Source organism: Arachis hypogaea, chromosome 15 (assembly GCF_003086295.3).
Source record: "Arachis hypogaea cultivar Tifrunner chromosome 15, arahy.Tifrunner.gnm2.J5K5, whole genome shotgun sequence".
NCBI classification, from domain to species: Eukaryota; Viridiplantae; Streptophyta; class Magnoliopsida; order Fabales; family Fabaceae; genus Arachis; species Arachis hypogaea.
The window spans coordinates 137,717,254-137,737,428 of NC_092050.1; the positions used below are offsets into that span (position 1 = coordinate 137,717,254).

General features: G+C 35.1%; 1 long non-coding RNA gene across 1 annotated transcript; it reads left to right on the forward strand.

Annotated features, from left to right (window-relative positions):
- Positions 1-728, forward strand: LOC112747184 (uncharacterized). Its single transcript, XR_011873065.1, has 2 exons — positions 1-129; positions 362-728. It is a non-coding gene; the product is annotated as an uncharacterized lncRNA (long non-coding RNA).
- The last annotated feature ends 19,447 nt before the right edge of the window (positions 729-20,175 follow it).

Consider the following 20,175-nt stretch of genomic DNA (forward strand, 5'->3'; position numbering starts at 1 on the left):
GTTGAAATACATTAGATAAGTTCAAATTCATTGAAGCACTGATTTTTCAGAAGAAAAAAATGGGTGCCATGAACAACAAAGTTATCACACTTATCAGCATATTTTTCTTTCTTGCCTTTATTTCTCAATGTAATTACTTTTCACTTTTCAAATGCATGAATTTCTACTCCCTCTTTCTTTTTCTTTTTTTCTTTTTCATTTTATGGTTAACATGAAAATTCCAGATTCTATATATATGCACACACACAGAACTATAATTAATTTAAAGATTGATTTTTTTTTTTTGTGTATATAGTATTTTTGTTACGACTAATGATTTTAATTTGTTTGTTATTTTGGTGCAACTATATGTATATCTCAGGCTATGGCGAGTGCCAATTAAGTGGTCTTAAGCTTGAGCAGGAATCTGAGGGCAAAATAAATGGAACGGAAGAGTTTCGAGTTTGGTTAACCACCGAGTGTCCATGTAAATTCGCTAATGTCCTTCTAAGTTGTTCAGGATTTAAAAGTAAGGAGTCTATTAACCCTGCAATTTTGAAAATTCAGGGAAACACTTGTCTTATCAACGATGGTTACCCAGTAACTATGTACCATCCTGTTACCTTCACATATTCATGGGCAGACACTCCTTTTCCCTTTCATGTTGCTACGGCAAAAGTTATTTGCTAAAAATCTCTTTGTATGCGTATAATATGTAATCAATAAAAATTTCGTGCATTTGAACGAAATTAATTTAAGAAATAGAAGTGAAGTAGTTAGAGAGATAAGAATGAAAAATTATTTTGTATTTTCAAATAGTTATAGAAGTTCTCTTTTTTTTTCACAATATAGTGCTGGAAGCTTTTTTTGTATGTATCGAAATATACATACAGTCTATGGAAAATACAGTAGCTTATCAATTATGAGTTCTGGATTTCTGGAGCAAAATTTGGGGATCGAATCACTTTGAGGACAACAGATGAACCTGGATTTACTTTTAGAAGTTCAACACAATAATCATTAATTCTTTTTTATTGTTTTCTAAATGCACCCTAAATTTGGCTTAATTAATGCCTCCTTGTTTGGTTTTGGCTGCCATCGATTTAGTCACATTCAGATTCCATTTTTTGTGTGTCTTTACCATCAATTCCTTTATTTTGATTCTTGAATTAGACTCCACCTTTTTCTTAAGGTGAATGCTATAGTGCCTATTACTTTGCACTTAAGTTATTAAAAAAGATAAGTAAATAATACTTAATAAATTTTACATAATTTACATTTTACTTTAAACATTTTATTTTTTACTTTAAAAGGGAAGTTAGACAATTTAGGCACCATAACAAAGGCACTATAGAACTCACCTTTTCTCAAACTACTTGCCTAAAAAAATTAAGTATTTTTAAGTTAATTTTTTATATATGCTTAGAAGTTTATCAAGTAATTCTTATAGTTGATTGATTATTAAGTTATGAATTTTATTTTTATTTTAATGAACTTGATATATTTTTTAAAAGTTTTTCCAAAGTAAAAAAAAATTAGGGGCCAACCTGCCAGCCCATCAAAAAGCAAGGCGGGATAGAATTTTTATATCACTTTTCTTGACGGGATGAGTCGGTATAGGGTTGCTCATTTACCACCCGTACTCTCTCTTCCAATATGTAATTTTTAAATAACTATTATATAATTATAAAAAAAAAACTATTATATAAACTACATATGTGATATTTTCTCATTAATGTGTACTAAAACAACTGCTTTAATGTTTCAACGATTTTATTTAGATATTGTAGTAATTTAGAATGACATATCTCTTTAAGATGAGAAAAAATTGAACTCTATTTAAATATTATGACTTATTTGGTCTTAACTTGAGTTGCGCTTTTTTTTTTTTTTTTTTTTCCTGTTTTCTAACTACGATACCCACATCTCATACAACAAATTTTTCAAATTTGGTCATGTCATTAGTTTCTATCATTCAATATAATTTTTTTCATATGACCTTTTAGCCATATAAGTCGGGTTGCGAAATAAATAATAATAATAATAATAATAATAATAATAATAATAATAATAATAATAATAATAATAATAATAATAATAATAATAAAACACATTTGCAAGTATATGAATTATTTCTAAGTCAACCCGCAAGTACAAAAATGTTATTCATATACTAAAATTAGTTACTAAAATCAGTTACCAATATATTTATGTATAAATATATGTGTGATTTAATTTATTTTTAACATGTATTTGTATTTTGACATATATTTTATACTAGTAGCTGACTTTAATAGTTGATTTTAGTGTATATGTAGCATAATTCCAAAAGTATTATCATAGTTGCTTGCAAGCTATTTTAGACTACGTTTTTTAAACATGACAAAAAAAAAATGACGACAGAATATATTTCTTGTAGTGCTTCCAAAACTTTAAAGTGAAATTTGTAATTCAAACTTCAAACATATGTTCTAAGACTTCTTGTATTATCCAAACCTACTATAAAAGGTCGTTATACCACTACAAAAAAAAATGCCTATGGTTAGTAAAAAGGGTGACCATAGATCTATGGTCACGGTTTTGGACCTATGGTCACGGTTTTTTATTGTGGCCTATTTTCTCGTGGCCATAGATCTATGGTCACGGTTTTTTGATTTATGGTCACGGTTTCTATGGTCACGGTTTCAATTTTTAAAATCTGACACTTTATGCCACGTTTTTTTACCATGACCATAGGTTAATCTATGGTCACGCATGAAAACCGTGACCATAGCCTCTATGGTCACCCCCCTTAAAACCGTGACCATAGCCTTATCTATGGTCACGGTTTTCACCGTGACCATAGCCTCTATAGTCACCCCTCTTTAAAACCGTGACCATAGCCTTATCTATGGCTCTATGGTCACCTCCCCTTAAAACCGTGACCATAGCCTTATCTATGGTCACGGTTTTCACCGTGACTATAGCCTCTATGATCAGCCCCTTTAAAACCGTGACCATAGCCTTATTTATGGTCACCCTTCCTTAAAACCGTGACCATAGCCTTATCTATGGTCACAGTTTTCACCGTGACCATAGCCTCTATGGTCACCCCTCCTTAAAACTGTGACCATAGCCTTATCTATGGTCACAGTTTTCACCGTGACCATAACTCTATGGTCACCCTATTTAAAAAATCATGACCATAGCTTACTTTATTTTATAAGATTTATTTTTTAAAAGCATAATCACATCCCAAATTTATGATAATAAAAAAATAAATCTAAAAATGAAAAACTCAAAAAATCTAAATCATAAAATTTATATTATAAACTGGATATATTTTTAGTCCAAACAACACAAATAAAAATACATTGTAATTTATTCATTATATGTAAAATACATAACACATCAATATATATATATATATATATATATATATATATATATGAGACCCATCTCATCTCATATTACTATGGAAAATGTTTTTTTCATATCATCCCCACTGTGCTTAGCACATCGCTCTTCTCCCTCTCATTCCCTTCTTCTTCCCCCTCGAGCTCCCCCTGTTTCTCGTTTTCTTCCTTTTTTGAACGTGTGTGCGTTGTGTTTTGATTTAGGGATTGGGGAATTAGGGTTTTATTTAGGAATTTTAGAGTTAGAGTTAAATATATACTAGCAATATAATAATTTTAGAAAATATTTGTGATAGAATAATAATTTAGAATTTAAATATAATATTGTAAGAATTATTTTTAGAATAGATAAAATTTCATTTATCAAAATATTATTAAGTTTAAATAATTATTTTTAATTTAAACTATAAAATAAATATACTAATTATATTTTATAAAATATGGTTAAATTCAAAATATCAATTACCTAAATTAAATTATATGATTTTTTATTATTTTTCTATTATAACTTTAATTTTAATTTATATAAAATAACTAATTAAAATAAAAATTGTACATAAATATTAATTGACTTAAATTTAAAGTATTTATAAAAATCCATTTAATCATTTCTAATAAATTAATCTCTAACTTTAAGAACTCAATTTAATAAATAAACCAGAATTTATTCATAATAGAAATTTTTTAAATTTATTTATATAACACTTCCATTATTAAGTTATTAAATATTTTTTATGTTATTAAGTTTTAAATCTTTTTTTAATTTAAAATTAATAGTATTCAGTTTAATTTTTTATTTATAAAATTAAATTTAAAATTTTTATTTTAAAATAAATCATATAAAATTATTATTAGTTTTTAATTATTAAAATTTTTAAAAGATAAAATATTTAAAATTATAAAAAATACATGAAAATCTTAATTAATTTAAACTCAAATGATTAAAATTGTTACCATAAAACCCTTTAGGTCACCCCTAAAATCGTGACCATAGACCCTTTTAGGTCACCCTTTTGAAAAATCGTGACCATAGACACTTTTTGGTTATTGTAAAAAACCGTGACCATAAACCCTTTTAGGTCACTCTTTTTGGAAAAACCGTGACCATAGCCCCCTTTTTGGTCACTGTAAAAAACCGTGACCATAGACCCCTTTAGGTCACCCTTAAAACTGTGACCATAGACCCTTTTAGGTCACCCCCAAAACCGTGACCATAGACCACTTTAGGCCACCCCCAAAACCGTGACTATAGACACTTTTAGGCCACCTCCAAAACCGTGACCATAGACCCCTTTAGGTCACCCCCCAAAACCGTGACCATAGACCCTTTTAAGTCACCATTTTTTGAAAAACCGTGACCATAGCCCCTTTTTAGTCACTGTAAAAAACCGTGACCATAGACCCCTTTAGGTCACCCCCAAAACCGTGACCATAGACCCTTTTAGGCCACCCCCCAAAACCGTGACCATAGACCCCTTTAGGCCACCTCCAAAACCGTGACCATAGACCCTTTTAAGTCACGCTTTTCTGAAAAACCGTGACCATAGACCCTTTTTGGTCACTGTAAAAAACCGTGACCATAGACCCCTTTAGGTCACCCCTCAAAACCGTGACCATAGACCCTTTTAGGCCACCATTTTTTAAAAAACCGTGACCATAGGTACTCTATGGTCACCCTTTCCAAAAAAACCGTGACCATAGCTTTTTTTTTTTTGTCACCTTAAAAAACCGTGACAAAAAAAAACCGTGGCCATAGACCCAAAATGTTATAGTGTACTCATACACAATTTTTATTATAAATTGGAAAGAATAGAGCATTGCTATTCAACATGAAACTTTTGATTAAATTCTTCACTCAATATATTTCGGATATCAATTTGTTGCTTAAAGGATCACATGAAGCACAAATAGCACAACATACGTAACATATCATATTGATAAAATTCTCTGTTTAAATTCAAATTAAAAAAAAAAAACTATCATTCCCTAAAAGCATGAATATCTTCTATTAGCATAATTGTTGAATTACCCTTTAGTTGCTCTTGTTATATTTGTCTCATTTTTCCTGAATAGCAATTTGAGTTAGATTGCAACACCCCTTAGACAATTTTTACCCCAAAATTTCATGTTTTCTTCATGTATCCTTATTATGTGTTACACAGTAATAATTCTTCCCAAAGTCCTATTGTTGCCTAGCTTACCCAAACCTCCAATCAAAATATTAATGTCATTATATGTGCGATGCTCTTATTTATAGATAGTTTTTGAAGGGTGGAAAGACCTAACAAATATGAAAAGGTTTAAATAATACAAAGAGAATGGGTGTACTTTCAATTTAAAAAATTTATACTACAAAATTTATAAAGAATAAAATTAATTGCATTACAAATTAAAATAGTAAAAATAAAGGTAAAACAATAGACCACAATGCGATAGAGGAGAGCAAGCTAAGATTACAGAAGGGGTAGCGTTTGAAACCAGGAAGGAAGATGATGGCGATGGTTGGAAGGTGTACAAGATGATGGCAATGCGCCATAGCATTCCCCAGAGGAGGTGCGTTTATGGTAGCTTGCCTTATTGCTTGCTAGAGCTTTCTCAATAAAATCGCGTTGAAGTATAGATCTAAACTGATAATTAGACCTCAATCAACGTTTAATATGTTTGTCACAACTACAAACCCCAATAAAAATAAATCGAAGTATTCAAATTTTGGTTCGTTTCTCAAGGAATTGCAGGGAAGTGTGTTTATTATTGATTATGATTGTATCTTTTTGGAGTTTTAAAATAAGGGACAAGAAATGTAAATAAAGAAAAATAAACTAGCAACTAAGAAAAGTCCTAGCAAGGGTTGATAATTGGAATTACTATTCTCATTATCATAGTCAATTATGATGGTAATTGCCTTTTGCTATCACTTAGTTAACCTCTAACGATTGAAGGAAAGTCAAGTGAGCAAAAATCAACCTAACTTCCCAAGTCCTAGTCAAAGACTAGATTTAGTGAAGTTTAAGCCAACTAGCAATTTTCAATCACCAATCAACGAGAGACTTTGACAACTCAAGAGTCTCCAAATTACTCAATCCAAGCTAAGAATATAAAAATCTAATTTAAAATCCAATCAAGTATTTTATCAAATACTTGAAATATACAAAATAAAACATAGAAAATTAAAGAGAAAACAATAAAACCTAAGACTAACAATTGCAAGAAATTAATAACCAACAATTAGAGAAGAAACCATAAACATGAAATACTTCAAATTGTATTAAAAGGGAATTAAATCTAACAAGAAGAGTTCATAAAATAAATTGGAAAAATAAAGAAATCAACAAATTAAGAGAAGATAAACTAAGATACTAGAACAATAAAAGGTAGAAAAGAAACTAAATTAAAGTAAGAAAGAAATCTGAATTTGAGAAGAAATAAAACTAAAAGAAACCCTAAAACCTAGAGAGAGGAGAGAGCCTCTCTCTCTCTCTCTCTCTCTCTCTCTCTCTCTCTCTCTCTCTCTCTAATTCTACATCTAAACCTAAAGTGTGTGAATGAATGAATGAAAAGTGAGTGACGTCCAGCTCCACTCCCCAGCCTCTAATCTTCATTTTCGGGCTTGAAACTGGGACAAAAGCAACCCAGAAATCGCCCCCAGCGTTTTCTGTTTAATGCAGCACGTGATGCTCGTCACGCATACGCGTCAGCCACGCGTATGCGTCGTTGAACCTTGCACCTGGCTACGCGTATGTGTCAGCCATGCGTGCGCGTCATTTGGATTATGGCTTGGTCACGCGTACGCGTCAGCCACGCGTACGCGTCAATACCAGCTTCTCAAAACTTCAATTTCTTGTGTTTCTTCCTCTTTTGCATGCTTCCTTTTCATCCTCTAAGCCATTCTTGCCCTATAAACTCTGAAATCACTTAACGCACATATCATGGCATCGAATGATAATAAAAGAGGATTAAAAATTAGCAATTTTTAGGCCTAGGAAGCATGTTTTCAATCATAGTACAAAATTCGGAAGGATTTACAAAACGATGCAATTTACATGAATAAGTGTGAGAATAGTTGACAAAATCCACTGAATTCAACACAAAATAAACCATAAAATAGTGGTTTATCAATCTCCCCACACTTAAACATTAGCATGTCCTCATGCTAAGTTCAAGAGAAGCTATAAAGGGGTGAAGAGGAATTGTAGAGTTTATTAAATGCAACCTATTCTATATGAATGCAACTAAATGCTAAATGCTTCTACCTACTTAGTTAAAAGTAAATCAATTTTCCAAGAACAAATATGAACTGAATTCCACTAATTCAAATCTCAGAATGAAGTACAAATAGACTTGCAAAGCTCATGAAAGCCGGGAACAAGGAATCGAGCATCGAACCCTCACCGGAAGTATATACACTCTAATCACTCTAGTGTTTAAGGATCAATTCTCTACTAATTTTGCTTTCTAAGGCTTACTCTTCTTCGACCAATGAACAAAAATTTAATGCATGAATACACATATCAAGAGGTCTTTTCAAGGGGTTGTAATGGGGTTAGGGTCAAGGTAGGAATGTATTTGGTTAAGTGGACTAAAATCCGAATCCTTGATTAACCTAAACTTCCCACCTAACTTAAGACATTCCATGTAATCAAAATACAAAATCTAACTACCTATTGACTATCTTTTCCACATATTTATGCATCCCAAATTTAGTACCATATATATGCAATGCTACCACCATTTACTTTGGGACATTTCGTCCCCTTTTATTGCTTTCTGATTTTCTCTTTTTCTTTTTCTTCTTCTTTTTGTTGTTGTTTTTTTTTATGTGGTGGGTAACCTATATACATGAGAGATTAGTGCATATTATTAAAGTATTGAATGCAAGAATATGCTCAACTATCTTTTCACATTTTCACAAAAAAAAATACAAAATACCCAATTCCCAAACCAAATATTCCCAACCTAATTTCTCCACACTTAAATCATGTACATTCTCACTAGTCTAAGCTAACCATGGATTCAAATTAAGGACATTTATTGTTTTCTACTTAGAGTTAGTGATGTGCTAAAATAAAGAACAAATAGGGTAAAATAGGCTCAAAAATTGGTTTGCAAAGGATGATGAAAGGGTAAGGCCATATGGGTATGTAAGCTATAGTAAAACAAAGGTCTCAATCACATAAGTACATGCATACATCAAACAATGGAAATATAGAATTAAACAAGACAAAGATCATAATTTTAGAGAGAACAACACACACCAAAATAAAATATTGGTTGATAAGATGCAACCAATCAAATAGGTTCAAAAATCTCACTAGGTTGTGTGTTCGAGCTCTAAAATAATATTCCAAATTAAATTTCTTCAAGAAATTTCAACAAAAGTTTGAAGTTTAATTAGTGAAATGCCTTAAAAAAATTTCTTGGAAAAGAAGTTATTACTTCAACCAAGTAGTACCTAAATGCAAGCAACTAACTACACATGCAAGTTATCATATCTAACAAAGAAAAATTAAGATATTGGCGTTGAAAACAGAAGTAGTTACCACGGAAATCGGTTCTCGACCTCCCCACACTTAAAGATTGCAACGTCCTTGGTGCGTGCAAAGACGAGCAAAGTGGGCTAGAGTTGCTACAACTGATGCGTTCCTTCAAAAGGTTGTGCGGAGGAACTTGTTTATTGCCCCAGTTAGAAGCTTTTCCTTTCTCCTCTTGGTGGCCATCCTGAAAGGAGAGAAGAAGGAAGAAGAAGAAGCCCATAAACACATATATCAAAACAAATATAATATAGGTGGGGCGAATGCCAAATAAGAGTGGGATTCTCAACTATATGGTAGCTACAACATGTAAGTGAGAAAGCAATATAAGGAAAGGGCATGTCAACTAAATATCAAACAAGTCAAGAAGCACCAAAATTAATCAAGAATTATCAACAATTGCGTAGGAAAATTCAACATCAATAGTAAAATAGTAAACTTAAAAAGGAAAAGAAGAACAAGCTACAAAGCAAGTCAAAATACAATGAATGAAAGTATGAGAATGCAATAGACAAAAAAAAAAGAGGATAAAAATGAGAAGTTAAAAGAATGAAGAATAAGAAAGGTAAAAAGAAAGAAGAAGGAGAGATGAAAGAAGAAAGAAATGGGGGAAGGAAAACGACGCGTAAGCGTCGTCCACGCGCATGCATGGATAGAAGAGTGAGGAGGCGACGCGTGAGCGTCGGTCACGCGTACGCATGAGAAGCCGGTCACGCATACGCGTGAGAAGCAAAGAAAGAGGAGGTGACACGTGAGCGTCATTCACGCATGCGCGTGATTACTTTTCATGCTAGACGCACGAAACCAGCATAATTCCATCACAACTCTCTGGTTTTTTGTACCAGAGGTAGCATGAAGAGACGAGGCGTGCGTGTCGGCCACGCTCACGCGTGGGTTGCCAAAAAATACAGTGACACGTACGCGTCAGCGGGGCGCACGCGTGGGTTGGGTTGTGCACCTAGCACCCCACCCGCATGGTTCCAGCACAACTCTCTGATTTTTGTACCAGAAGTTGTAGCATTCAATATGACGCGTGTGCGTCGGCCATGCACACGCGTGAGAAGCAATTCTTTGTTATCAGAACAGAGGCAAAGATGCAAATTTGAAAAGTATCATACACACTTAATGAAACAAAGATAAGCAAATAAATAAAAAAAACCTATAGAAAAGGAAGATCATACCATGGTGGTTGTCTCCCACCTAGTACTTTTATTTAAAGTCCTTAAGTTTGACCATTGATGGGGTTCTTGCTATGGTGGCTTATGCTTGAACTCTTCCTTAAATCCCCACCAATACTTGCATATCCAATGTTCACCAGGATCCCAAACTAAGCGCATAAAGCCTTCAAGCAAGTTTAAGCAAGTGATAAGGCCCCAACAGTATTGATTGTTGGAAGAATTCTGGGGTCCCAAACCATGCTTTTGCACCCATCTTCTTGTTGATAATCATTTTTCCAACCGGGTGGCAAGCAATTCGAATTCTCACTGAGGCATCCAAACAACTTCCTAGACCCATTCAATCGAGCTCTACACTAATACTTGCACTTCAACTTTGAGCATGCAACCATATTGAACCTTGCATGACAACTCCAATCACTAACCATTTCTCTCTTACTCTTAAAGCCACAAAGAGCTCTAAGTTGAACATCTGTCTCAAGTAAACCATATTCAAGTGGGAAAGTGAAGGTTAAGGATAAGAATTTTATCCACTTGAACGTTGTATTGGATGGTAATGGCTTGGGGAGAGGTGTTTCTAATGATCTTGCAAGCTCCACTCCCTTGAGCTCTTCCTTTGATAACTTCCACCTCTTGACATGCTTCCTTCACTACAACCTCTTCCTTATCCAGTTCTTCTAATTCTTCCCCATCACTCAAGTCATACGTTGGAGGTTGAGAAAAGTCTACCTCAACATCCCTTTCAGATTCACTCGGAGAAGATTCTTCAAAGTCAAGGGGTTCAATTGCGGATGCAAGTTCATCACTTGGAGGATGTGATATGGGATCTTCATCACCAAAGAAACTTGTTTCTTGCTCTATTCCGTCCAATTCTTCATGGGGAACATGCCTTGGAGGTTGTGCACTATCCTCCTCAACATCAATTTCAAGCTTTTTGGAGGAATACTATACAACTCTAGATTCCCATGGAGGTTCAGCATCTCCTAAGTCTTCAACCACTTCTTCCTCTTCAAACATTATGGCTTCCTCCAATTGTTCCAATACAAAGTCACAATTCTCATTTTCCACCGGAGTTTCTAATCTCTCCTTCATGCTACGATCCTCATTAGATTCTCTACATGCGGCCATGGGAGTACTTTGAGTGTCAAGGCATAGGGAGGCTAAATTATTTACTGCCTTAGTCAAGGTAGCCATGAGTTCTAGTGTCATCCTTTGCATCTCTCCTTGCCCTTGAAGAAGAAGACCAATGGTGTCATCCATTGGAGATTGGAGTGGATATGATGGTTCATTGTTTGGGAAGAAGGGTTCATGATAAGAGGGTGGTTTATCTTGATAAGGATATGTAGATGGTGTATATTGAGGTGGTATATGTGAGCATAGTGGTTCTTGGGAGTAATTGTATTAGAATGTGGGTGGTTCTATAGGTTGTCTGACGAACAGATTTCTGTCGGTAAAGAAATTCACAAATATAATCGCGTTGTAAGTATAGTTTCTAAACCAACAGAGAATCTTTTCGTACAAAAACTTGGTTGTCACAAGTAACAAAACCTAATAAAATTTATAACCGAAGTATTTAAACCTCGGGTCGTCTTCTCAAGGAATTGCAGGGAGGTGTGTTTATTATTGGTTATGGAAAAGGTAGAATTTTGGGTTTTTGAAATAGAGAACGAGTAATTTAAATGGCAAGAAAAATAAATTAATAATTATAAAGAAAACTCTTGGTAAGGTGTAAGAACTGAAAATCCTATCCTAGTTATCCTTATCAGGTGTGATGAGAATTGTTTATCGCTCCCACTTAGTTAACTCTTACTAAATAAAGGAAAGTCAAGTGGACCAATCAATTTGATCCTCAAGTCCTAGTCAACTCCTATGGAAAGACTAGTTTTAGAGCAATCCAAATCAATCAGCAATTCCCAAATCTTAATCTACTGCTGAGTTTGACAACTCAAGTGTTACCAATTACTTAACCAAAGGCAAAAGGAGAAAAATCCAAATTATTTATATAATAAATAAAAAAAGCAATCATAAATCTGAAATACCTCAAATTGCATTACATAAAGAAATCAATTCTAACATGAAGTTCATAAGCCAAATTGAAAACATAAGTCAAATAAAAGTAAAAGTATTAGAATAAATAAAAGTAGAAGAGAAACATTAATTAAAGAAACATTGAACCTGGAATGAAGAGAAGTAGCCTAATCATAATAGAAATCCTAAATCCTAATCCTAATCCTAAATCCTAAGAGAGAGGAGAGAGCCTCTCTCTCTTAAAGCTACATCTAAAACCTAAAATTGTGATTTATGAAAGTATCATTAATGAATGAATGGATTCTCCCACTTTATAGCCTCTAGTCTGTATTTTCTAGGCCGAAAACTGGGCCAGAAACGGCCCAGAAATCGCTGGTTGTAAAATCTGCCACGCTGATTTTTCGTCACCGCGACGCGTCCACGTGAATCACGCGTTCACGTCACTTATCGTCAGAGTAACTATGGCATATTATATATCATTTCGAAGCCCTAAAAGTTAGCTTTCCAACGCAACTAAAACCGCATCATTTGGACCTCTGTAGCTCAAGTTATGACCGTTTGAGTGCAAAGAGGTCAGGCTGGACAGCTTAGCAATTTCTTCAACTTCTTGTATTCCTTCCATTTTTGCATGCTTCCTTTCCATCCTCTGAGCCATTCCTGCCCTGTAAACTCTGAAATCACTTAACGCACATATCACAGCATCTAATGGTAATAAGAGAAGATTAATATTAGCAAATGTAAGGCCAAAGAAGCATGTTTTCAATCATAGCACAAAATCAGGAAGGAAAAATGTAAACTCATACAAATCATATGAATAAGTGAGTAAAGAATTGATATAAACCACTCAATTGAGCATAAGATAAACCATAAAACAGTGGTTTATCAATCTCCTCACATTTAAATATTAGCATGTCCTCATACTAAACTCAAGAGAAGCTATAAGAGAGTGAAGAGGAATGGTAGAATGTATGAAATGCAACCTATCTATGTGAATGCAACTATATGCAGAATGCTTTTTCCTACTTGGTTAAAAGTAAACAAATTCTCTAAAACAAACATAAAATGGATTCCACTAGTTCAAATCACAAAATAAAGTACAAGTAAACTTGTAAGAAGACAGCTCATGAAAGCAGGGAACATAGAATCAAGCATTGAACCCTCATTGGTAGTGTATATGCACTCTAATCTCTCAAGTGTCTAGGGTTAATTCACTCTACTCTTCTCTAGTCATGCTTTCTAAACTTTGTTCTTCATCTAACCAATCAACAAAAATTTAATGTACCAATGCAAACATCATGAGGTCTTTTCAGCAAGGTTCGGAAAACCGGACCGGTCATCAAACCGCTCTAGCTACTGGTTCACTGGTTTAATGGTCCAACCGGTTTAACCGATGGTTCAACTGAAAAAACCGTTTTAAAATAAAATAATAAATAAATTATAAATAAACATCCTAAAATATAATTATAGTATAATATAAATATTAAAATAATTTTCAAATTTAAAAAACTACCTTAAATGTCATCAATCAAATTCATATACTCTTATTAATATACAAACTCAAGTTAAATAATATAAAAAATATCAAATATTAAATGTCAACATAAAGATTTATCAATCAGAGAAGTGGTTAATGGAAATACAAAACAATCAGAGAAGTGGTTAATGGAAATACAAAACAATCAAAATAATGCATGCTTTTTTCTCAAGGTGTGATAGAATCTTATGGCATGGGAGAGACCTTCACCAATTATCTTACATTCGTGGGGAGTCAAGATTCTCTGATCAAGTGATCCTAGACCTGTGTATAGTATATTCTCAGCAGAAGTTGATCAAAGAAGCTCTAGTGGCCAAAATATTTCAGCAAAACCAGCATTCAACATTTCAAAACCAGCAAAACCAGCAACTATAAATGACCATAAGTCTCTTTACCCAAGTCAAAATAAACAACTATATCTGAACTCAACAATCAGCCTTCAGCACCAAACATTACAAAACATTAACCAATAATCACACTAAACTTGCAACCAGCAATTACAAAACAGCAACAAACATTAACAATGAAAATTAACCATGTTCTTAACCTAAAGCAGGAGCCAAACACAATGGAAATTAACAGCATATTCTTAACCACAACACAAGACGATATCTGCCTCAGGCATTCAGCCATTCAACACAAGGGATTTCTGCCTACAGCCTACAGCATTCAGCCATTCAAGTATTCAAATACAAAGCAGAATTCAGCCATTCAAATACAAGTATTCATCAACATTCTAACAAAGTAGGCGTTCTGGAATCATTGAATCAGAATTCAAATACAAGTATTCATCAACATTAGGCGTACTGAATCAGAATTCAGAACCATACATTCTAACAAATTATCAAATACAAAGCATTCAGCCATTCAACAAATTAACAAATACAAAGCAACAAAACACAAAAACATCAACATTAGGCGTTCTGGAATCACTGAATCAGAACCATACAGTCTACGAGAGGCCAGCAAAAAAATTAGGAGCCATCAGCAACTAGTAAGCCAGATAACAAACTAACAAAGCCATCAGTAAACTAACAGAGCAATCGAGCCATTGAGCAATTAGAAAACAGTCACACTAAAACAGAGTAACAAACTAATAGAGGGAACGAGCCATCAGTAAAGAAGAAGAAAACCAAAAATTGAAAACAGTCACACTAAAAATGGAACAAAAATTGAAGAAGAAGACCGAAGAAGAATACCAAATAACAACAATTTCAGAACTTCAAAGTTCAAACCAAGAAGAAGACCGAACAATCAGTGAAAAAAATAGTAAAATACCTAGAAGAACAGAGCTGGTGACGGAGGCATGAACAGAACTGGCGACGGAGGCAGGAACAGAGCTTGCGACAGAGGAGCAAAGTTTGCGACGGAGGAACAGAGCTACGCGACAGAGGCAGGAGGCAAGCCCGGCGACTGTGCTTCCACTGCTGAGAGTCTGAGACGTTAGCTGAGTGAGGGACCAAGTGAGCTTTGAAGCTCCAACCGGCGACAGCGTCAGGAGCAATTCGGCTGCTGAACGAAAGGGAGGGATTGAGCTCGCCAGTGTTGAGAGGAACCGCCAGCTCGAGGGTGATGGGAGGGACGAGAGAGGGAGTGTCTGCGCTGTTGGAGAATTAGAGGGAGTTAGGGTTGGTAGGGCTGGGGTGTTCGATTGAATGCTAAACGCCTGTGTTTTGGCGTTTTTGGGAAAAATAAGAAAACCGGCCGGGTTCTGATTCGGTTTGACCGACCGGTTTTCGACCAGTTCAGCGGTTTGGAAACAGTTTTGATTCTGCCGGTTTTTGGTGTTGAACCAAACCGTAAAGGCTACCGGTTCGCAGTTAAACCGGTTAGACCGGCCGGTCCGGTCCGGTTTTCAGAACCTTGCTTTTCAGGGTTATAATGGGGCTAAGGTAATGGTGAGGATATATGTATGGCCAAGTGAGCTATAATATGAATCTTTAATTAACCTAAGCTCTTCACCTATACACACACTCTATGTACTTCTAAAATCATGCCTAGCTACCCAAAATTCCCATTTTTGCATATCATACTCATGTATCAACTTTTCTTTAATTTTATCACATATGCATTGATTTTTCGTTAACTTAACATTGGGGTAATTTTGTCCCCTTATTTATTTACTTATTTATTTATGCTAGAAATATATATTTTTATTTTTTTTTTCTTTTCTCTCTTTTATATATATATATATATATATATATATATATATATATATATATATATATATATATATATAAAAGCAAACCATAACATATCAATGCACATGGATATTTGATTTTTTTTGGTTCCACATGAGTAGGTACCCAAATTCCCAATATTTTATCATTTAAACACTGTACACTTTCATTAACCCAAGTACCCACAGTTTTCCCACACTTAGTTAACACACTATCTTAAACTAACCAAAGATTTAATTGGGATATTTAATTTATTTTTCTGCTTAAGACTAGTGATGTGGTAGATTATAGAACAAATGGAGATAAAAAGGCTCAAGGTGGCTAACAAGGGTGACATAAAAGGGTAAGCTATTTGGGATAAGTGAGCAAAAACAAGTAATGGCATCAATCATATGCAAGCATGTAAATACATTAAATAGTGTACATATAGAATGGAACAAAGTAAAGTCTGCAATTATAGAGAAGCAAACACACAAGAATAGAATATTATGGTTAAATAATGTAACCATTTCATTAAGCTCAAGTCTCACAGGTTGTGTGTTCTAGCTTTTAACTATGTTCCAATTACAACTTCCAAACAAGTTTTAACACAAGTTTTTTTTTTCAATTTAAATTAGTGAAATATTATAAAATAGAGTCTTGAAAAGAAATTTATTACTTTAACCAAGTAGTAACTAAATGCATAAAATCAAACAAACATGCAATTAAACATGCAAATGCAACAATAACTAACAAATAAAGTAATATATTGGTGTTGAGAAGAAAATAACTAACCCATGGAGATCGGTATCGAGCTCCCAACACTTAAAGATTGCACCGTCCTCGGTGCATGCTGAGATGTACAAGTGGACGGGTTGCTCCAACTGACGCTTGTAGATGGAGGTGCCTTAGTTGGAGGTCTCTTGGTTCCTCTCCTTGCTGGTGTTTTGGGAGCAGCTTTCTCTTTATCCTTCTTAGTGGCCATCCTAAAAAGGGAAAAAGTAAGTAACTTTAAAACTTAAGGGTTAGAGCAAGGAAGGGAATGGTATAAGTGATAATCAATACACGGTAAAGAGGGATGTCGTTAACACATGGTCATGACTACATGTGAAAAGTTCATCAATGAAAATATAGCAAGTGCATATGATGGCAAGTAGATGCAAGATGTTTATTGGCATGTTGGCAAAGGCATGAATAGCATAGATCAAGCATTAAATGCCCAATTTGATTATCAACTCTTTCAAACTAACAATCTGTTTGTATTGACAATTATATTTAATCAATAAAATATAAAAGGGTTTTTGTGAAAAACAGGCATTAGAGTAGTAGAATAGAGTAATATAAAAATAATGCACAATGCTGTACAGGCTTTTTCACAAACACATAGCATGCATGGTGAATACGTTATTGAAAGTATTAAATTGAACATGCAAGCAACCCTTTAAGAAGCAATATTAATTGTCAAACAATTCCGTAATAACTCACAAGCAAAATGTAAAAGAAAATAATCACCCAATTAAATTTCTAACACCAATTAAAGGAATAAAAAGAAAAAAAAAAGAAAAAGAAAATATAGATAATGAAAGTAAAAAGAAAAAGAAGAAGAAAACATTAATAAAAATAATAAAGGAAAAGTAAAAAGTAAAGAAAGAAAGAAAAGAACCTTGATAATGGATGTGAAAAATAAAGGAGGAAAAAGTAAAAAGTGAGAAAGAATAAAGAAGGAAGAAGAGAGAAGAAAGAAATAAGAAGGGAAAGAAAAGATTTAGATTTGGGGAAGAAAAGATAAGATATTTGGCGCTTATCTGGATAAGCTGTGCGTCGCATGTGATGCGGACGCGTGGGTCATGCGATCGCGTGACCTGATTTGTGCTATTGGCGCGAGTGCAGCCTCGCGTACGCACAACTCTCTGTTTGAAATGCATTTCACCAAAAATCTGGGGTGACGCGTTTGCGTGGTTGACGGGATCGTGTGAATGGCCATATTTTGAAAACGACGCGGCCGCGTGGGGCACACGGTCGCGTGGTAGGGCTTGTGCTTCCAGCATCATTCCAGCCCTACTCCACCATAACTTGCTGCCATACACCCATTTACGTCGATTTTGTAGGGTCACGCGTTCGCGTGGGTGACACGGACGCGTGGGGAGGCTATTTTGCAAACGACGCGAGCGCGTCAGCGACGCAGTCGCGTGGGCATATTTGTGCTTAAGGCACGCCTCCAGCCACGCTTTCGCGTGACTCTCTGCTTCGTTTCTTCCTAGTTTTTAATGCCCTATGACGCGGACGCGTCAGCGACGCTTGCGCGTCGCGTGCAAAAATTTTTTTTTATGCAGTATGCAGAATGCAGATGACTATGCAGAAATTATGAATGAACAAACAAAGAAAATAAAATAAAATAAAGCTAAGAACAAAAAGGAAAGAATATACCATGGTGGGTTGTCTCCCACCTAGCACTTTTAGTTAAAGTCCTTAAGTTGGACATTTGGTGAGTCCCTTGTTATGGCGGCTTGTGCTTGAACTCATCCAAGAATCTCCACCAATGTTTGTACTTCCAGTAACCTCCGGGGTCCTAAATTAGACGCATAAAGTCTTCAAGCAAGTTGAAGTAAGTGACAAGGCCCTAAGAGTGTTGATTGTTGGAATGAATTCCAGGGTCCCAGACTTTGCTTTTACACCCGTCTTCTTGTTGATCATCATGACTCCATCCGGGTGGCACGCAATTTAAATTCTCACTGAGACATCTAAACAACTTCCTAGACCCATTCAATTGAGAATTATACCAACCCTTATACTTCAATTTGGAGCATGCAACCATATTGAACCTTGCATGACAACTCTTACCACTAACCATCTCCCTCTTACTCTTAAAGCCACAAAGAGCTCTGAGCGGCCCATCCGTCTCAAGCAAAGCATATTCAAGTGGGCTGATTAAACTTAGAGATGAAAGATTTACCCACTTGAATGAAGGAATGGATGGTGATGGCTTTGGGGGAGAGGTCTCCAACAGCTTTGGCAAGGTGATTTTCAGCTCCATTCTCTTGAGTTCTTCTTTGACAACTTCCACCTCTTTGCAAGCTTCTTCAATATCAACCTCTTCCTCTTAGTAGCTTTCTTCCAATTCGATCTCTTCTTCATTGTTCACCAAGGGCATGGGAGGTTGTGCTTCTTCTTTAATCTCCATGTCAAGTCCAATGGGAGAGGGTTCAAATGTAGATAAGAATTCATCATTGATTGAATCCATCTCTTGATCATCCCCTTCAAAGTCTTCAACCATGATATGCCTTGGAGGTTGTACACCCTCCTCAACATCAAATTTAAACTCCTTAGAAGGGGGCTCTATGACTGGGCTTTCCCATGGATGTTCCGCATCTCCTAAGTCTTCGACCAATTCTTCTTCTTCAATAATTCCGGCTTCCTCCACTTGTTCCAATACAAAGTCATGCTCTTTACTGTCCACCGGAGTTTCTAGTATCTCCTTCATGCTACGTTCTTCATTAGATTCTCCACATGAAGCCATGGGGTTCCTTGAGTATCCGAATGTCTGTAAGGTAATTGATTTATTGCTTGCTCCAGTTGATGAAGGGTTGCATGAAATTGATCTACTGTTTCCTTGAGGTGAGCCTGTGATTCTTGGGTCGATGAATATGGACATGGTGCATATGGAAGTGGTGGTTCTTAGGGGTAATTGGATTGGAATTGGGGTGGATAAGGTTTAGGGTCATATGGAGGTGAATGGTTGTGGGTGGCTTGTGAGTATGGTGGTTCAAAGCTATGTTGAGGAGGTGGTTCATAGGCATATGATGGGACTTGTTGGTAACTACAAGGGGGTCCACCATATCTATCATCTTGGTACGCACCTCGAAATGGCTCTTGACCATAGTTATTTGGTGGAGGTTGGTTGTCACGGAAAGGTCCACCGTAACTATTGTCTTGGCATGCATTGTAGGATGGTCGTTGTCCATGGTTTCTTGGAAGGTGTTGTTGCCGAAAGGGTTGATCAGATCCTCGTGGTTCCTTCAATCTTTGATTGTTTTGACCTTGATGCATGTTCCTGTTATAGCTTCCATTCCTTACAACAACATTGGAACCAAACTTAAAGCGACGGGGTGAGAACTCATAATAGCTAATAAAAATTTAAAACAAAAATAAAAACAAAAACAAATAAACAGCAAAAGAAAATATTTACAATAACCAATAATAAGGCACACGTTTGTAATTCCCCGGCAACGGCGCCATTTTTGACGAATGGATTTCTGTCGGTAAAGAAATTCACAAATATAATCGCGTTGTAAGTATAGTTTCTAAACCAACAGAGAATCCTTTCATACAAAAACTTGGTTGTCACAAGTAACAAAACCCAATAAAATTTATAACCGA